This window comes from Meriones unguiculatus, chromosome 15 (assembly GCF_030254825.1).
Source record: "Meriones unguiculatus strain TT.TT164.6M chromosome 15, Bangor_MerUng_6.1, whole genome shotgun sequence".
NCBI classification, from domain to species: Eukaryota; Metazoa; Chordata; class Mammalia; order Rodentia; family Muridae; genus Meriones; species Meriones unguiculatus.
The window spans coordinates 69,761,060-69,771,468 of NC_083362.1; positions in this window are offsets into that span (position 1 = coordinate 69,761,060).

The window sequence follows — 10,409 nt, forward strand, 5'->3', positions numbered from 1 at the left end:
TTGTATCCCAGCTGTGGTCCCCTCCCTCATTTCCTCCCAATTTCACCCTATGTCCCTCTTCTAACCCTATGCCCCTCCCCTAGCCTACTGATAGGGGAGGTGCTCCTCCCCTTCCCTCTGACCCTAGCCTAAAAGGTCTTATCAGAACTGGTTGCATAGTCTTCCTCAGTGACCTGGCAAGCTGCACCCCCCAGGGGGAGGTGAACAGAGAGCCTGCCATTGAGTCCATGCCAGAGAAAGCCCCTGCTTCCCTTACTAGGGACCCACTTAGAGACTGAGTCTACATCTAAACCAGGGTTTTAGGTCCTCTACATGCATTGTCCTTGGTTGGGGTATCATTCTCTTCAGGGCCCCCAGGGCTCAGGTTTTTGTTTTTCTTTTTGTTTTTGGCTCTGTTGGTTTCCTTTTAGAGCTCCTGTCCTCTCCAGGTCCTTTTCTCTCTCCCTTCTTTCAAAAGATTCTTTGTACTCTGCCCAAAGTTTGGCTCTGAGTCTCAGCCTCTGCTTCAGTATCTCTTGATTAGTAGAGTCTTTCAGAGGCCGTCTGTGGTAGGTTCCTGTCCTGTTCCCTGTCTTCTGCTTCCGATGTCTATCGCATTTGTCCTTCTGAAAGAGGATTGAGCATCTTCCGTAGTCTTCCTTGTTGTTTAGCTTCTTTAGTAGTATAGATTTTAGTATGTTTACCTTATATTATATGGCTAATATCTACTTATGAGTAAGTATATACCATGTATGTCTTTCTGCTACTGGGTTACCTCATTCAAGATGATCTTTTCTAGTTCCCACCACTTACCTACAATGGAGGAATGGATACAGAAATTGTGGTACATTTACACAATGGAACACTAGTCAGCTACTAGAAACTCCTACTACTTTAGTCATCAAAGGTACGGGGTTTTCTGAAGGGGACACTAGAGAGGCATTGTAGCACTTGAGAGTGTCTACTGCTCTTGTGGAAGACTTGAATCATAACACACATTGTGTGGCTCACAACCATCTGCAACTCTAGTTTCATTGGATAACAGTTGAAGAAGACTGAGAAAACGACTAAGCTTTCAGGAGAAAAAAAAAAAGCCATGTCAGCAGTCTTGATGGAAATAAAATTTTGAGTCCAACTTCCCTAGCAACTTATCATTATCAGTAGTTACTATTATGATGGTTTCTCAGTTACACCTTTCCATTTTAATTGTGCAAGTTTAGGTGGTATGAGTGTAGGAATTTACAACACCCACATAAGACGCTTTTATGTGCAGGAAAGATTATTGGATAAACATCATTTTGGAAGAAGAAAAGAGAATTCAATTATTTTAAAATAATTAAATCAATTATTAAAACACCACTCCCCCAAACCTATTCATCCTTAAATTTTAAATTTAGTGTGTAAATCACTTAACAAACCAACAGATTTTTGATGATAGTGTGTTGTTTTGGAGGCGACCTTTGGTAACTTTATACATTTTCTTATGAATTCAATCCAGCACATCCCTTGAAGCAATTTTCTCTGACTTGTTATATTTAGCATCAATTAGTGTCATTTCACAAGCTATTTTCAAACACTGTGGGGATGTTGCAATCTAATGTGTTAAACAAGCATATTATCAGAGCAGCTTCTCCAACAATTTGCCAGAGCAGGAGTCAAAGTTTAGCTGTAGGGAAATAGGCATTTTAAGTAATGTGGAGTTAGCCTTGGTTAGAGGCATTTTACAGGGGGAAAGTGGTTACATGAACACGTTACATGACATTGGATTTTAAAAGCTCCTATTAGGAAGATGTTGCAAGCCTGATTAAAAGTCTGGAGGCGTTTCACAAAGCACTTGTGGTCAGAGGTCTTTAAACTAATTAATGTCTATAAAAAAGTTGTTCAAGCATTTTATCCTATTGTTAATAATTATCTCCTCAAAGGGACTGCTGATCATATCACATCAGAAAGTTCAGCCTCATCGCAGAATCTGGTCCTTTTTCAAGAAGATGAGTCTTATAGCAAGAGCCAATATCGTAGAAAATTTTGACTCAACCAAGTGGCTTACCCAGCTAAACCATTGTAATTTGGAATAGTCTACCATGGTAAATTATCTGCAGGGTTAAAAATGCTTAACAGACTGATGCACACAGAATCCTCCTTGACACACAAAAGCAATTTCATTTTTTAGTTTAAAGGTTTTCATAGACAATTGCTCTCTCCAAGTAGAGACAGTTACCCACTGGAGCGACATCATTCTGCTGACTAAGGTTATGTACTTACCAGGCTCGTGGCTGAGCTTCAGACCTGGAGCTTCATAGGAATGAGGCCTTTAGTTTTTGGTTTTGTTTTTTTGTTTGTTTGTTTGTTTGTTTTTCTGAACTTGGTAATTTTTTTTTCATAGTCACGATTATCTCAATCCTTGGGCAAGTGTTGACCTCCTACCACACATTACTCATGTCCTACATTCATGATTTTAAGATTGCCTGTTCTCTAGTGAACGTCTCAAAACCCTGCTGAGACTAGGGGTAACTTTGCTAAATTACATTATTATGTTTCTTTGGCTCTTTTATATGTAATGATTTTCTGTCCTGCTCTAAAGATGTATAGAAGCCATTCCTGTAGAGTCCATACATACTGCAATCGGTGCTAACTTGCTTTGAGATAGATTTGATTTTACTGTGGTCCATCCAGCTGGTATTCATCATTTTTCAGCTATAGAAGATGTTGTGCTGAGAGTGTTCCCTAGTGACCATGGATGTAGAGGTGTCCTGCGTGGAGAGAATGCAGCCAGGCAGTCAGGTTCCTGGGCTTAGTGGCATGGCCTAAAACCTTGCGCGTATTTGGGTTGACCAGCTTTTTTTTTTCTGCTCATTTTCTAACCTCTACATTTAACAGTGCCCCATAGCTTCCCAAGAAGGCACCTTCACACATCACTGTTGATGCTCCAGGAACCCTGTATGTAACAGTTCACCCTAAGTAGAAAATCATAATGTAACTGTGACTGGTGGAGCGTCATAACAGTTGTGCATAGGTATTTATTACACTGTTGCTAATTTGAGGGTCTTTTGAAATCATTAACACTGAGTATTTAAGCTGCTCTAAGGCTTTGATAAATAAGTAACGTGAATGTGGTTAACATCTGCAAGGCACATAACACATTACTGAAAATGAGTGCCTGTGTGTACTGGTATTAGGGCTGGCTCTTGTACATGCCTGTATTTTTTCCCCACAATCATTACACAATCAGCTATTAAAAAATATGTATATAGTCACATTTTTGTAAAAATAGAATGACTTCAGTTTAGTGTTTCTTTCATAAAGGGATTATAAATGTAAAAATAAATAAATTTAGGTAGCTTATCTAAATAAGCTATCAAGGATGCTGCTGCATTGAGAAACACAGTATCAAGAAGTTAATTGACAGCCCACAGGCAGCTATGGAAATTCAAAATATAAGAAAATGTGTCAAAATCTCACAAGACTCATAATATAGTGAAATTAAAAATTAATTCGTTTTCTTCATAACTTCAGATGGTGGTAATTATTCTTAATGATCTGCATTAACTTGAAAAATTATCAGAGAAACAAAGTTTGCATTCTTGTAGCATGTATTCAGTTTTCATCTTTCCATGAAGGGCCGGTTTGTCACCTAGGATAGCAACGTCCTTTATATTCAGGAATTAATGCTGCAGAATGGTCAGATTAATTTATGCACAGGACATTAACAAATAAAATCTAAGCAGTAACAGCATAAAATATTTCAATAAGATGATATCACTAACAGCATGAAACATCGTCAGTTCCTCAGCTTTAGTCACATCTCAGAGGCTGTGATACAACAATCACTTACTATCACTTTACCACACAAGTTCTAATTTCAACTATACTTTTCTGGTTGATCCAAGATTTTCATTCATAGCTTCCTCCTTCGGGGGCTAAATATACCAACAATGATAATTTTAGCAGAAAGTCCAGTAATCAGTTTTTAATTAATTTTTTATTTTTATATTAATTACAGATTATTCACTTTGTATCCCCCTCCTACAGCTCCCTTCTTCATTCCCTCACAATCCACTCTCCCTCCTTCATCTCCTCCCATGTCCCTCTAAGTCTGCTGATAGGGGAGGTCCTCCTCTTCTTCCATCTGACCCTAGCATATCAGGTCTCATCAGGATTGGCTGCATTGTCCTCCTCTGTGGCCTGGTAAGGCTGCTCCCCCCTCGGGAAGAGGTGGTCAAAGAGCCAGCCATTGAGTTCATGTCAGAGACAGTCCCTGTTCCCCTTACTAGGAAACCCACTTGGATACTGAGCTGCCATGGGCTGCATCTGAGCAGGGGTTCTAGGTTATCTCCATGAATGGTCCTTGGTTGGAGTATCAGTCTCTGAAAAGACCCCTGGACCCAGATATTTTGGTTCTGTTGCTCTCCTTGTGGAGATCCTGTCCTCTCCAGGTTGCTATTTCACCCTTCTTTCACAGAATTCCTGAACTCTTCCCAAAGTTTGGTTATGAGTCTCAGCATCTTTCATACACTGCTGGGTAGAGTCTTTCAGAGGCCTTCTGTGGTACTCCTGTCCTATTTCCTGTTTTCTCCTTCTTCCAATGTCTATCCCGTTTGTCTTTCTAAATAAGGATTACTCATTTTTAAAGGTTTTATTGTGAACTTAGAGAAATTTTAATGAAAACTCTCAAGAACCTAATGTGCCATCCCCAAAAGTAATTTATTGATTTTTCCAGATGCAGAGATTTAAGTGTGCTCCCCAAAGTCTCCCAGACTGGAAAGCTGGCCCTCTGGCTGGCACTGCTGAAACCCTATATGGTGTAATGAGATTGCTGAAAGCATAGCCCTCTGAAGTATTGAGAAAAAAGTTGTTAAGACCAAGTTTTCATATGAAGAGTAAGACTGGCTCTCTCACGATGCTTGGCTTTCTGTCTCAGCCCGTGTTTGGTCACACACATGTTCCTAGCTGCGATACCGCTGCCAGAGCCAGTGTTGCCATACCCCCTATTTCTCTCTCTCTCTCTCTCTCTCTCTCTCTCATAAGCAAGCACAAGCAAGGGATCTTCAGAGTTCTTGACGGTTCCTATTTGCTACTCAAAAGGCAATCCTTTCGGTACCGATTGGTTCTCCCTGGAGCAGACCACATCCTCAGTTTATCATTGTTCCCTCTGCTGGAGAATGAGAGAACTCTGGCGGAGATCTATAAGCCTCTGCTGCTAAAGAGCAGAGTGACATAGTGACTTGTATAGTATCGAAGGCCTGTGGAAGACACAACATTTGAGGGAAACACCTAACTAAAGGATCCCTAGTGGGAAAGTTCCCTTGCTCATGAGGAACCTTCCTCTAGGGAGAGCTAGCTGAGGTCCAGCTGTTATTGCAGCTGTGGGGCAAGTATCAGGTGAGGTGTGAGAATCTTTAATGAGACACTTTCCCGTAGATGCTAGGGGTATGTCTGGGCAAAGATTCTCTCCTGGATGAAACCAGTTTGTAGCTGAGCACATTTGCATTTGGATCAGAATTAATATCTGCAGGGATGGAGATTACGGACTTCAAAGCGGGGCATTTGCACTGCTGGCGTTCTAAATGCTCTGCAGCACTATGGGAACTAAGCAATTAGAGCAGAAGTCCACTTTGTGTTCCTCAGCATACAGAAACAACTGAGTGATGGTGTGTGCCACTGTACTTTGTGAATGGTCTTTGCATTTAGAATATATGTAGACAGTTAAAAAAAGATACCTATATACCTCACACATAATGCCCTCTTTACTAACCCATCTTAAATTACTATGGCTCATCCATCACAGTTAAGTAGCCAAGATTGGGGTCCATACTTTCCCAGATTTCTTTAATTCTCCTCCTTTCTTTTTTTTAGGTTTTAGGATTTCCCCTCCCCGCCTCCCCCCACCCCCCAAGATAGCACACTGCACTTATTTGACAGTCTTTTTAGGGTCTCAGTCTATCAGGCTTTGAGATGGGGAGCCAGGCATGTTCCTTGCTCAGAGACAGGTAGCTAGCTGAGTTTTACTCTGCACTAAGGGCGTTAGTTTGGTCTAACGTTGGTTCACGTTGTGGGTAAAAGGGTCCATAGAAAAGACTTCAGCTTGGTGATGGTCTGGAGGTCCTGGTGGGCAACACTGGTCACAAACTAGTGGCTCTTCAAGACATCAATCAGTTCACTAGCTTTACCTTAGTTGACGGCTGCAGAGAACTTTCATTACCTCTAAAATCACACAGTCGAGTGACGTAGTAGCAGAGAACTTTCATTACCTCTAAAATCACACAGTCGAGTGACGTAGTAGCGTGAACACAATGGCACTGCAAATGTAAATGTAGTTTTTCTAGTGTTCTGGTTCTTCCGGCTGGCTATCTGAAACAGATGGAAAGAGACCCCCTTCCAGGAAAACGTTGCTGCCTTGCTGCCTTCCAGTTCACAAAGAATGTGCTGCTGTGTCTGATGGATACAGAATACATTTGTGCTCATTCCTCTGATAGGCCTATGGGTAGACCTTCCTATATCTACATCAGCATGAATCATCAGCCCTACGAGGATTATTTGTGGACAGAGATCTAAGGAGTATCACTGTAAACTTTGCAAGCTATAGTCAGTTTTCCAGGAACACTTCATTCATTAGAAACCCAGGTGACCACCAAATATAAAATTATGTGTGTATCAATACTAACTCATGGTTTATCTGTGCTTTTTCAAAATCTAGGAACATACTGAGAATTAAAATGCTCTTTGTGTGTGTGTGTGTGTGTGTGTGTGTGTGTGTGAATGCACACACATAATGCACATACAGACATTGAATGAGATGATATGATGATGCTTCTGCTGGTTATTTGTTTGATCTTTATTCATTTAGCACTTCACTGTGCTCAGCAGCATGCTAAATGTATCATATGACTTTACTAATTTCCGTCCCCGCCCCCACAATTATTCCTTAGCACTGAGGTCACAGTCTGTCTTCTTTTTCCTTGAAAGGATACAGTACCTAATTCAAAATTTAATTCTAGAAAGTAGCAGTGAGGGACTAGGATTCAGACAGATGTGTAGGTAGGAAGACAGATAAGGAAAGGAGCCATGTTTACTTACTAACAGTGGAGAGCTTCAAAGACGGCCAGCTTCTCTCTCACCCTTCCAACCCAGGACAGAAGCCTGGCAGCTTAAAAGCAAAGCCCTGTAGGCTTTTGTCTCCCACCAGCAGGCCCCATTTTGGTAGACTGACTTTACAAGTTCAAGGCTGGATCAGGACATGTTACACAACAGTTCTAGGACAATCAACTATCCTGTCTTTCTTCAAACCGATCAACCCTAAATTATTAAATGAGGGGAGCAAGACCCTTCAGAGATTTTTTTTAAAGCCCCAGAGGGGAGACTGGACTTTTCAGCTTCCCAAGACCCCATCTGCTCTGTGGAGGGTCTTTTTCTCCTTGTCCCTGCAGCTTGTGTTTCCTTACCCCCGACAAACACATTTCCTCAACTCCTGACTCTGTCTGCTCCTGTTTGTGGTGTCTGTGGTTTCTCAGCTGCTCCTGTCCTGCTTAAGACTTTTCCTGCCTTTTCATTCTTTAAGTGGGAGAGAAATAAACACAATCAAGATGCCTACGCCACATCACATCGGTGGAGAGGATACCACAGTCCAAATGCAGCAGATACAACTGGGTTTTCAGACAAACGACTTGACTCCAGAGCAGGGTGTCTGACAGCAGGACGTGGGTCCCCTTCGGCTTACAAAGGCTTGATGTGAAGGCACTGACAGAGAAAGGTATGTGAAAATCACCTTTCTGGGTTTATTTTTTGTTTGTTTGTTGTTTGTTTTGTTTTGCTTTAAATCTGCACTCTTTTCCACTCTCCTGCAGATCAGACATCAAATCCAGGACTTCACACACAACCAGGCGAGCTGTTCCTCTAGCACAAGCAACAAAAAGTCTTGAGACTTTTTGAAGGTTCTTGTCTGCTACTCACTTTCAAGTATAGCAAGCACTGCTCATCATCCCCCCACCCCCTCAGGGACCTCCTTCTCACTAGGGTCAGGGTGGCCAGGTCTAGTTTTCCCTCTGGTTGTTTACACTGGAGATGTTTGGGATGGGGCTGGGTAGTCCTTGGTCTTCTTACTCAACTGGACAAGTTTTCCAAACAGGGATGACTAAGTATCCCTATTGGTAGGAAGCTGTTAAAGCATCTATCCTTGTAATGATTGACTCTCAATGTCCTTCTCTCTTTCTTCACATAAATAGAAATGGAAAGCAAGAAGCCACAAGAGATTTGGGTCCTAATAAGTATAGTGACCATTTCCTTCCTCAAGCCAGAGAACCTGTGTTGTTGACCAACTCACTCAGTTCCTGACTGGTCAGTTCAGCTTTGAAAACAAGAGCATCACAACCATCTCTTAAGATTATCCTCTTTTGTGGGAACTTATAGAAGCCCCCATCTTTCTTTTAAAATTCAATATAGAATTTATAATTCTTTTTTGTGTAAAAGGATATTTTTCCTTTTTTGAGAGTTTTAGGGCATAACCAAAATTAAACACAATGCAAGCTACCTGTAATCTTAGGATGTGTGCAAAGATTTCTGCACATTCTCGTGACTACATGTGCTGCTGACAGCTGGTCCTTCCTCTTCCCCAGCTGGAGCCAACCTTCTCTTTAAAAACATATTCAGTCACACTGTGATTCCAGACTTTCATAGTAGTGTCTCAACCTGGATCACTCAAAACTGCTATGCTGGGGAATGGCGATTAAAAATTGAAAAGAGATCATAAATAAACATAGAGGGTACTGATGTCCTGACAAAAATAGTTGGCGTCAATACTAGAAGCAGAAATTAAATAAATCTACTCCATTAAAAATAAACACCAAAGTTGTATTTCATAGGCATTAAAGAAAAATGTTGCAAACACGAAGATATCATACAGAAAAGCAAACCTGAGCTCATCACAAAAGCCTGGGTGTCCATCAAACAAAAACTTTCATTTTAATTTCTTGTTGCAGTGCTTTGAAAACAGACCTCTCTCCACCAACATGAAATATGTTTGCAGCAAGAAACACTGAGCTCCTTTTCAGGCAGGATGAATGATGGTGAACCAAACCATACATGGGACCTAAGTGTTCTCTGGACACTGTGGGTGAAAACAGCTTGATCAGCTCCCAATATGAGCATCAGAATCACAGCAGTTACCTTTGCCAATTAAACCCTTGTTTTCCAAGCAATTAATGCTGATTCCAGCCAACAGGACAATGTTGAGGGGCCACACCCAGAGGAGCCTGCTGTTGTTGATTTGACAGCTCAGCCACAAATCATGTGCTGCAGATGTCCTAGGGAGAGAAAGCAGCTTGGAGGCAACATAATCCTGTCCTCCTGTGAATCTGGAGGGTCAAAGTGGCTTAGTCCAGTCAGAAACTCCTGCCTCCCAGGAAACTAGAATTGTCTTCTCCTAAGACTTTTCCTTCTTTCTTTAGGCATTAAACACACACACACACATACACACAATCTACCTAAAAAAATAGTGAGTCTATAAGAGGGATAACCAAACGCAGCAACACCAGATATAAAGTGAGAAAATAAATAAAACTCTAGTCATCCAAGTTTCGTGTGCACTTTCTTCAGCAAAAGAGTTAACCAAGGCTACTTTGATGTGGGGAGTATTGTCAGCCCAAGTGGTTCATCATATATATGTGTGTGTGTATGTATGTATGTGTGTGTGGTATATTTATACAAACAAACACACATACATAGCCTTTTGTATTTTGCATATTGTATAATTTTAGGTAAATATAAAATAAAATATATAAAATTATGTAAATTGTATAAAAATATAAAAATTGCTCGAGGCTTTATCAAACAGCCTTAGTGTTATTTGTCCCTCATCCCTCCCTTTCTTTCTTTATTGACCTCCCTCCCTCCTCCCCAGCCAGAGCCGCCATCTTGCTATTCCACTTACCACTTTATATCACTCGTATCCTGCAATTCCCCACCCCCACCTATAGTCACTTCATGCTTTCCTGGTTTCTGTGGTTACTTCATGCTGTACACTAACATCGAGGACTTGGAGCTAGGAACGGCAGATGCGTGAGACCAGGCAGCCTTTGCCTTTCAGGGTCTTGCATTACCTCAGTGCGTACAGTCTTTTCCTAGTTTACCTATGTTCCTGCAAAGTTCATTATTTCATTTTTTTTACAGCTGTGAACTGTCTAGTTGTACCACCTTTTTGTTATCCATTCATCTGCTGACAGACATTTAGGTTGTTCCAATTCCTGGTTATTGTGGATAGAGTGGCAATGAATATTGCTGAGCCTGGGCAGTAGGAAACCAAGTGGTTCCGACATGGAAACCTCTTTCCTGTGGTCTAGCTTCCGTGTTTCCAGAAAATACTATGTGAGGTACCAAGTGAGGGAAGCAATTAAGCCTTCCCACACGGTTTCAGCACTTATGAATTACAACAATGGCAA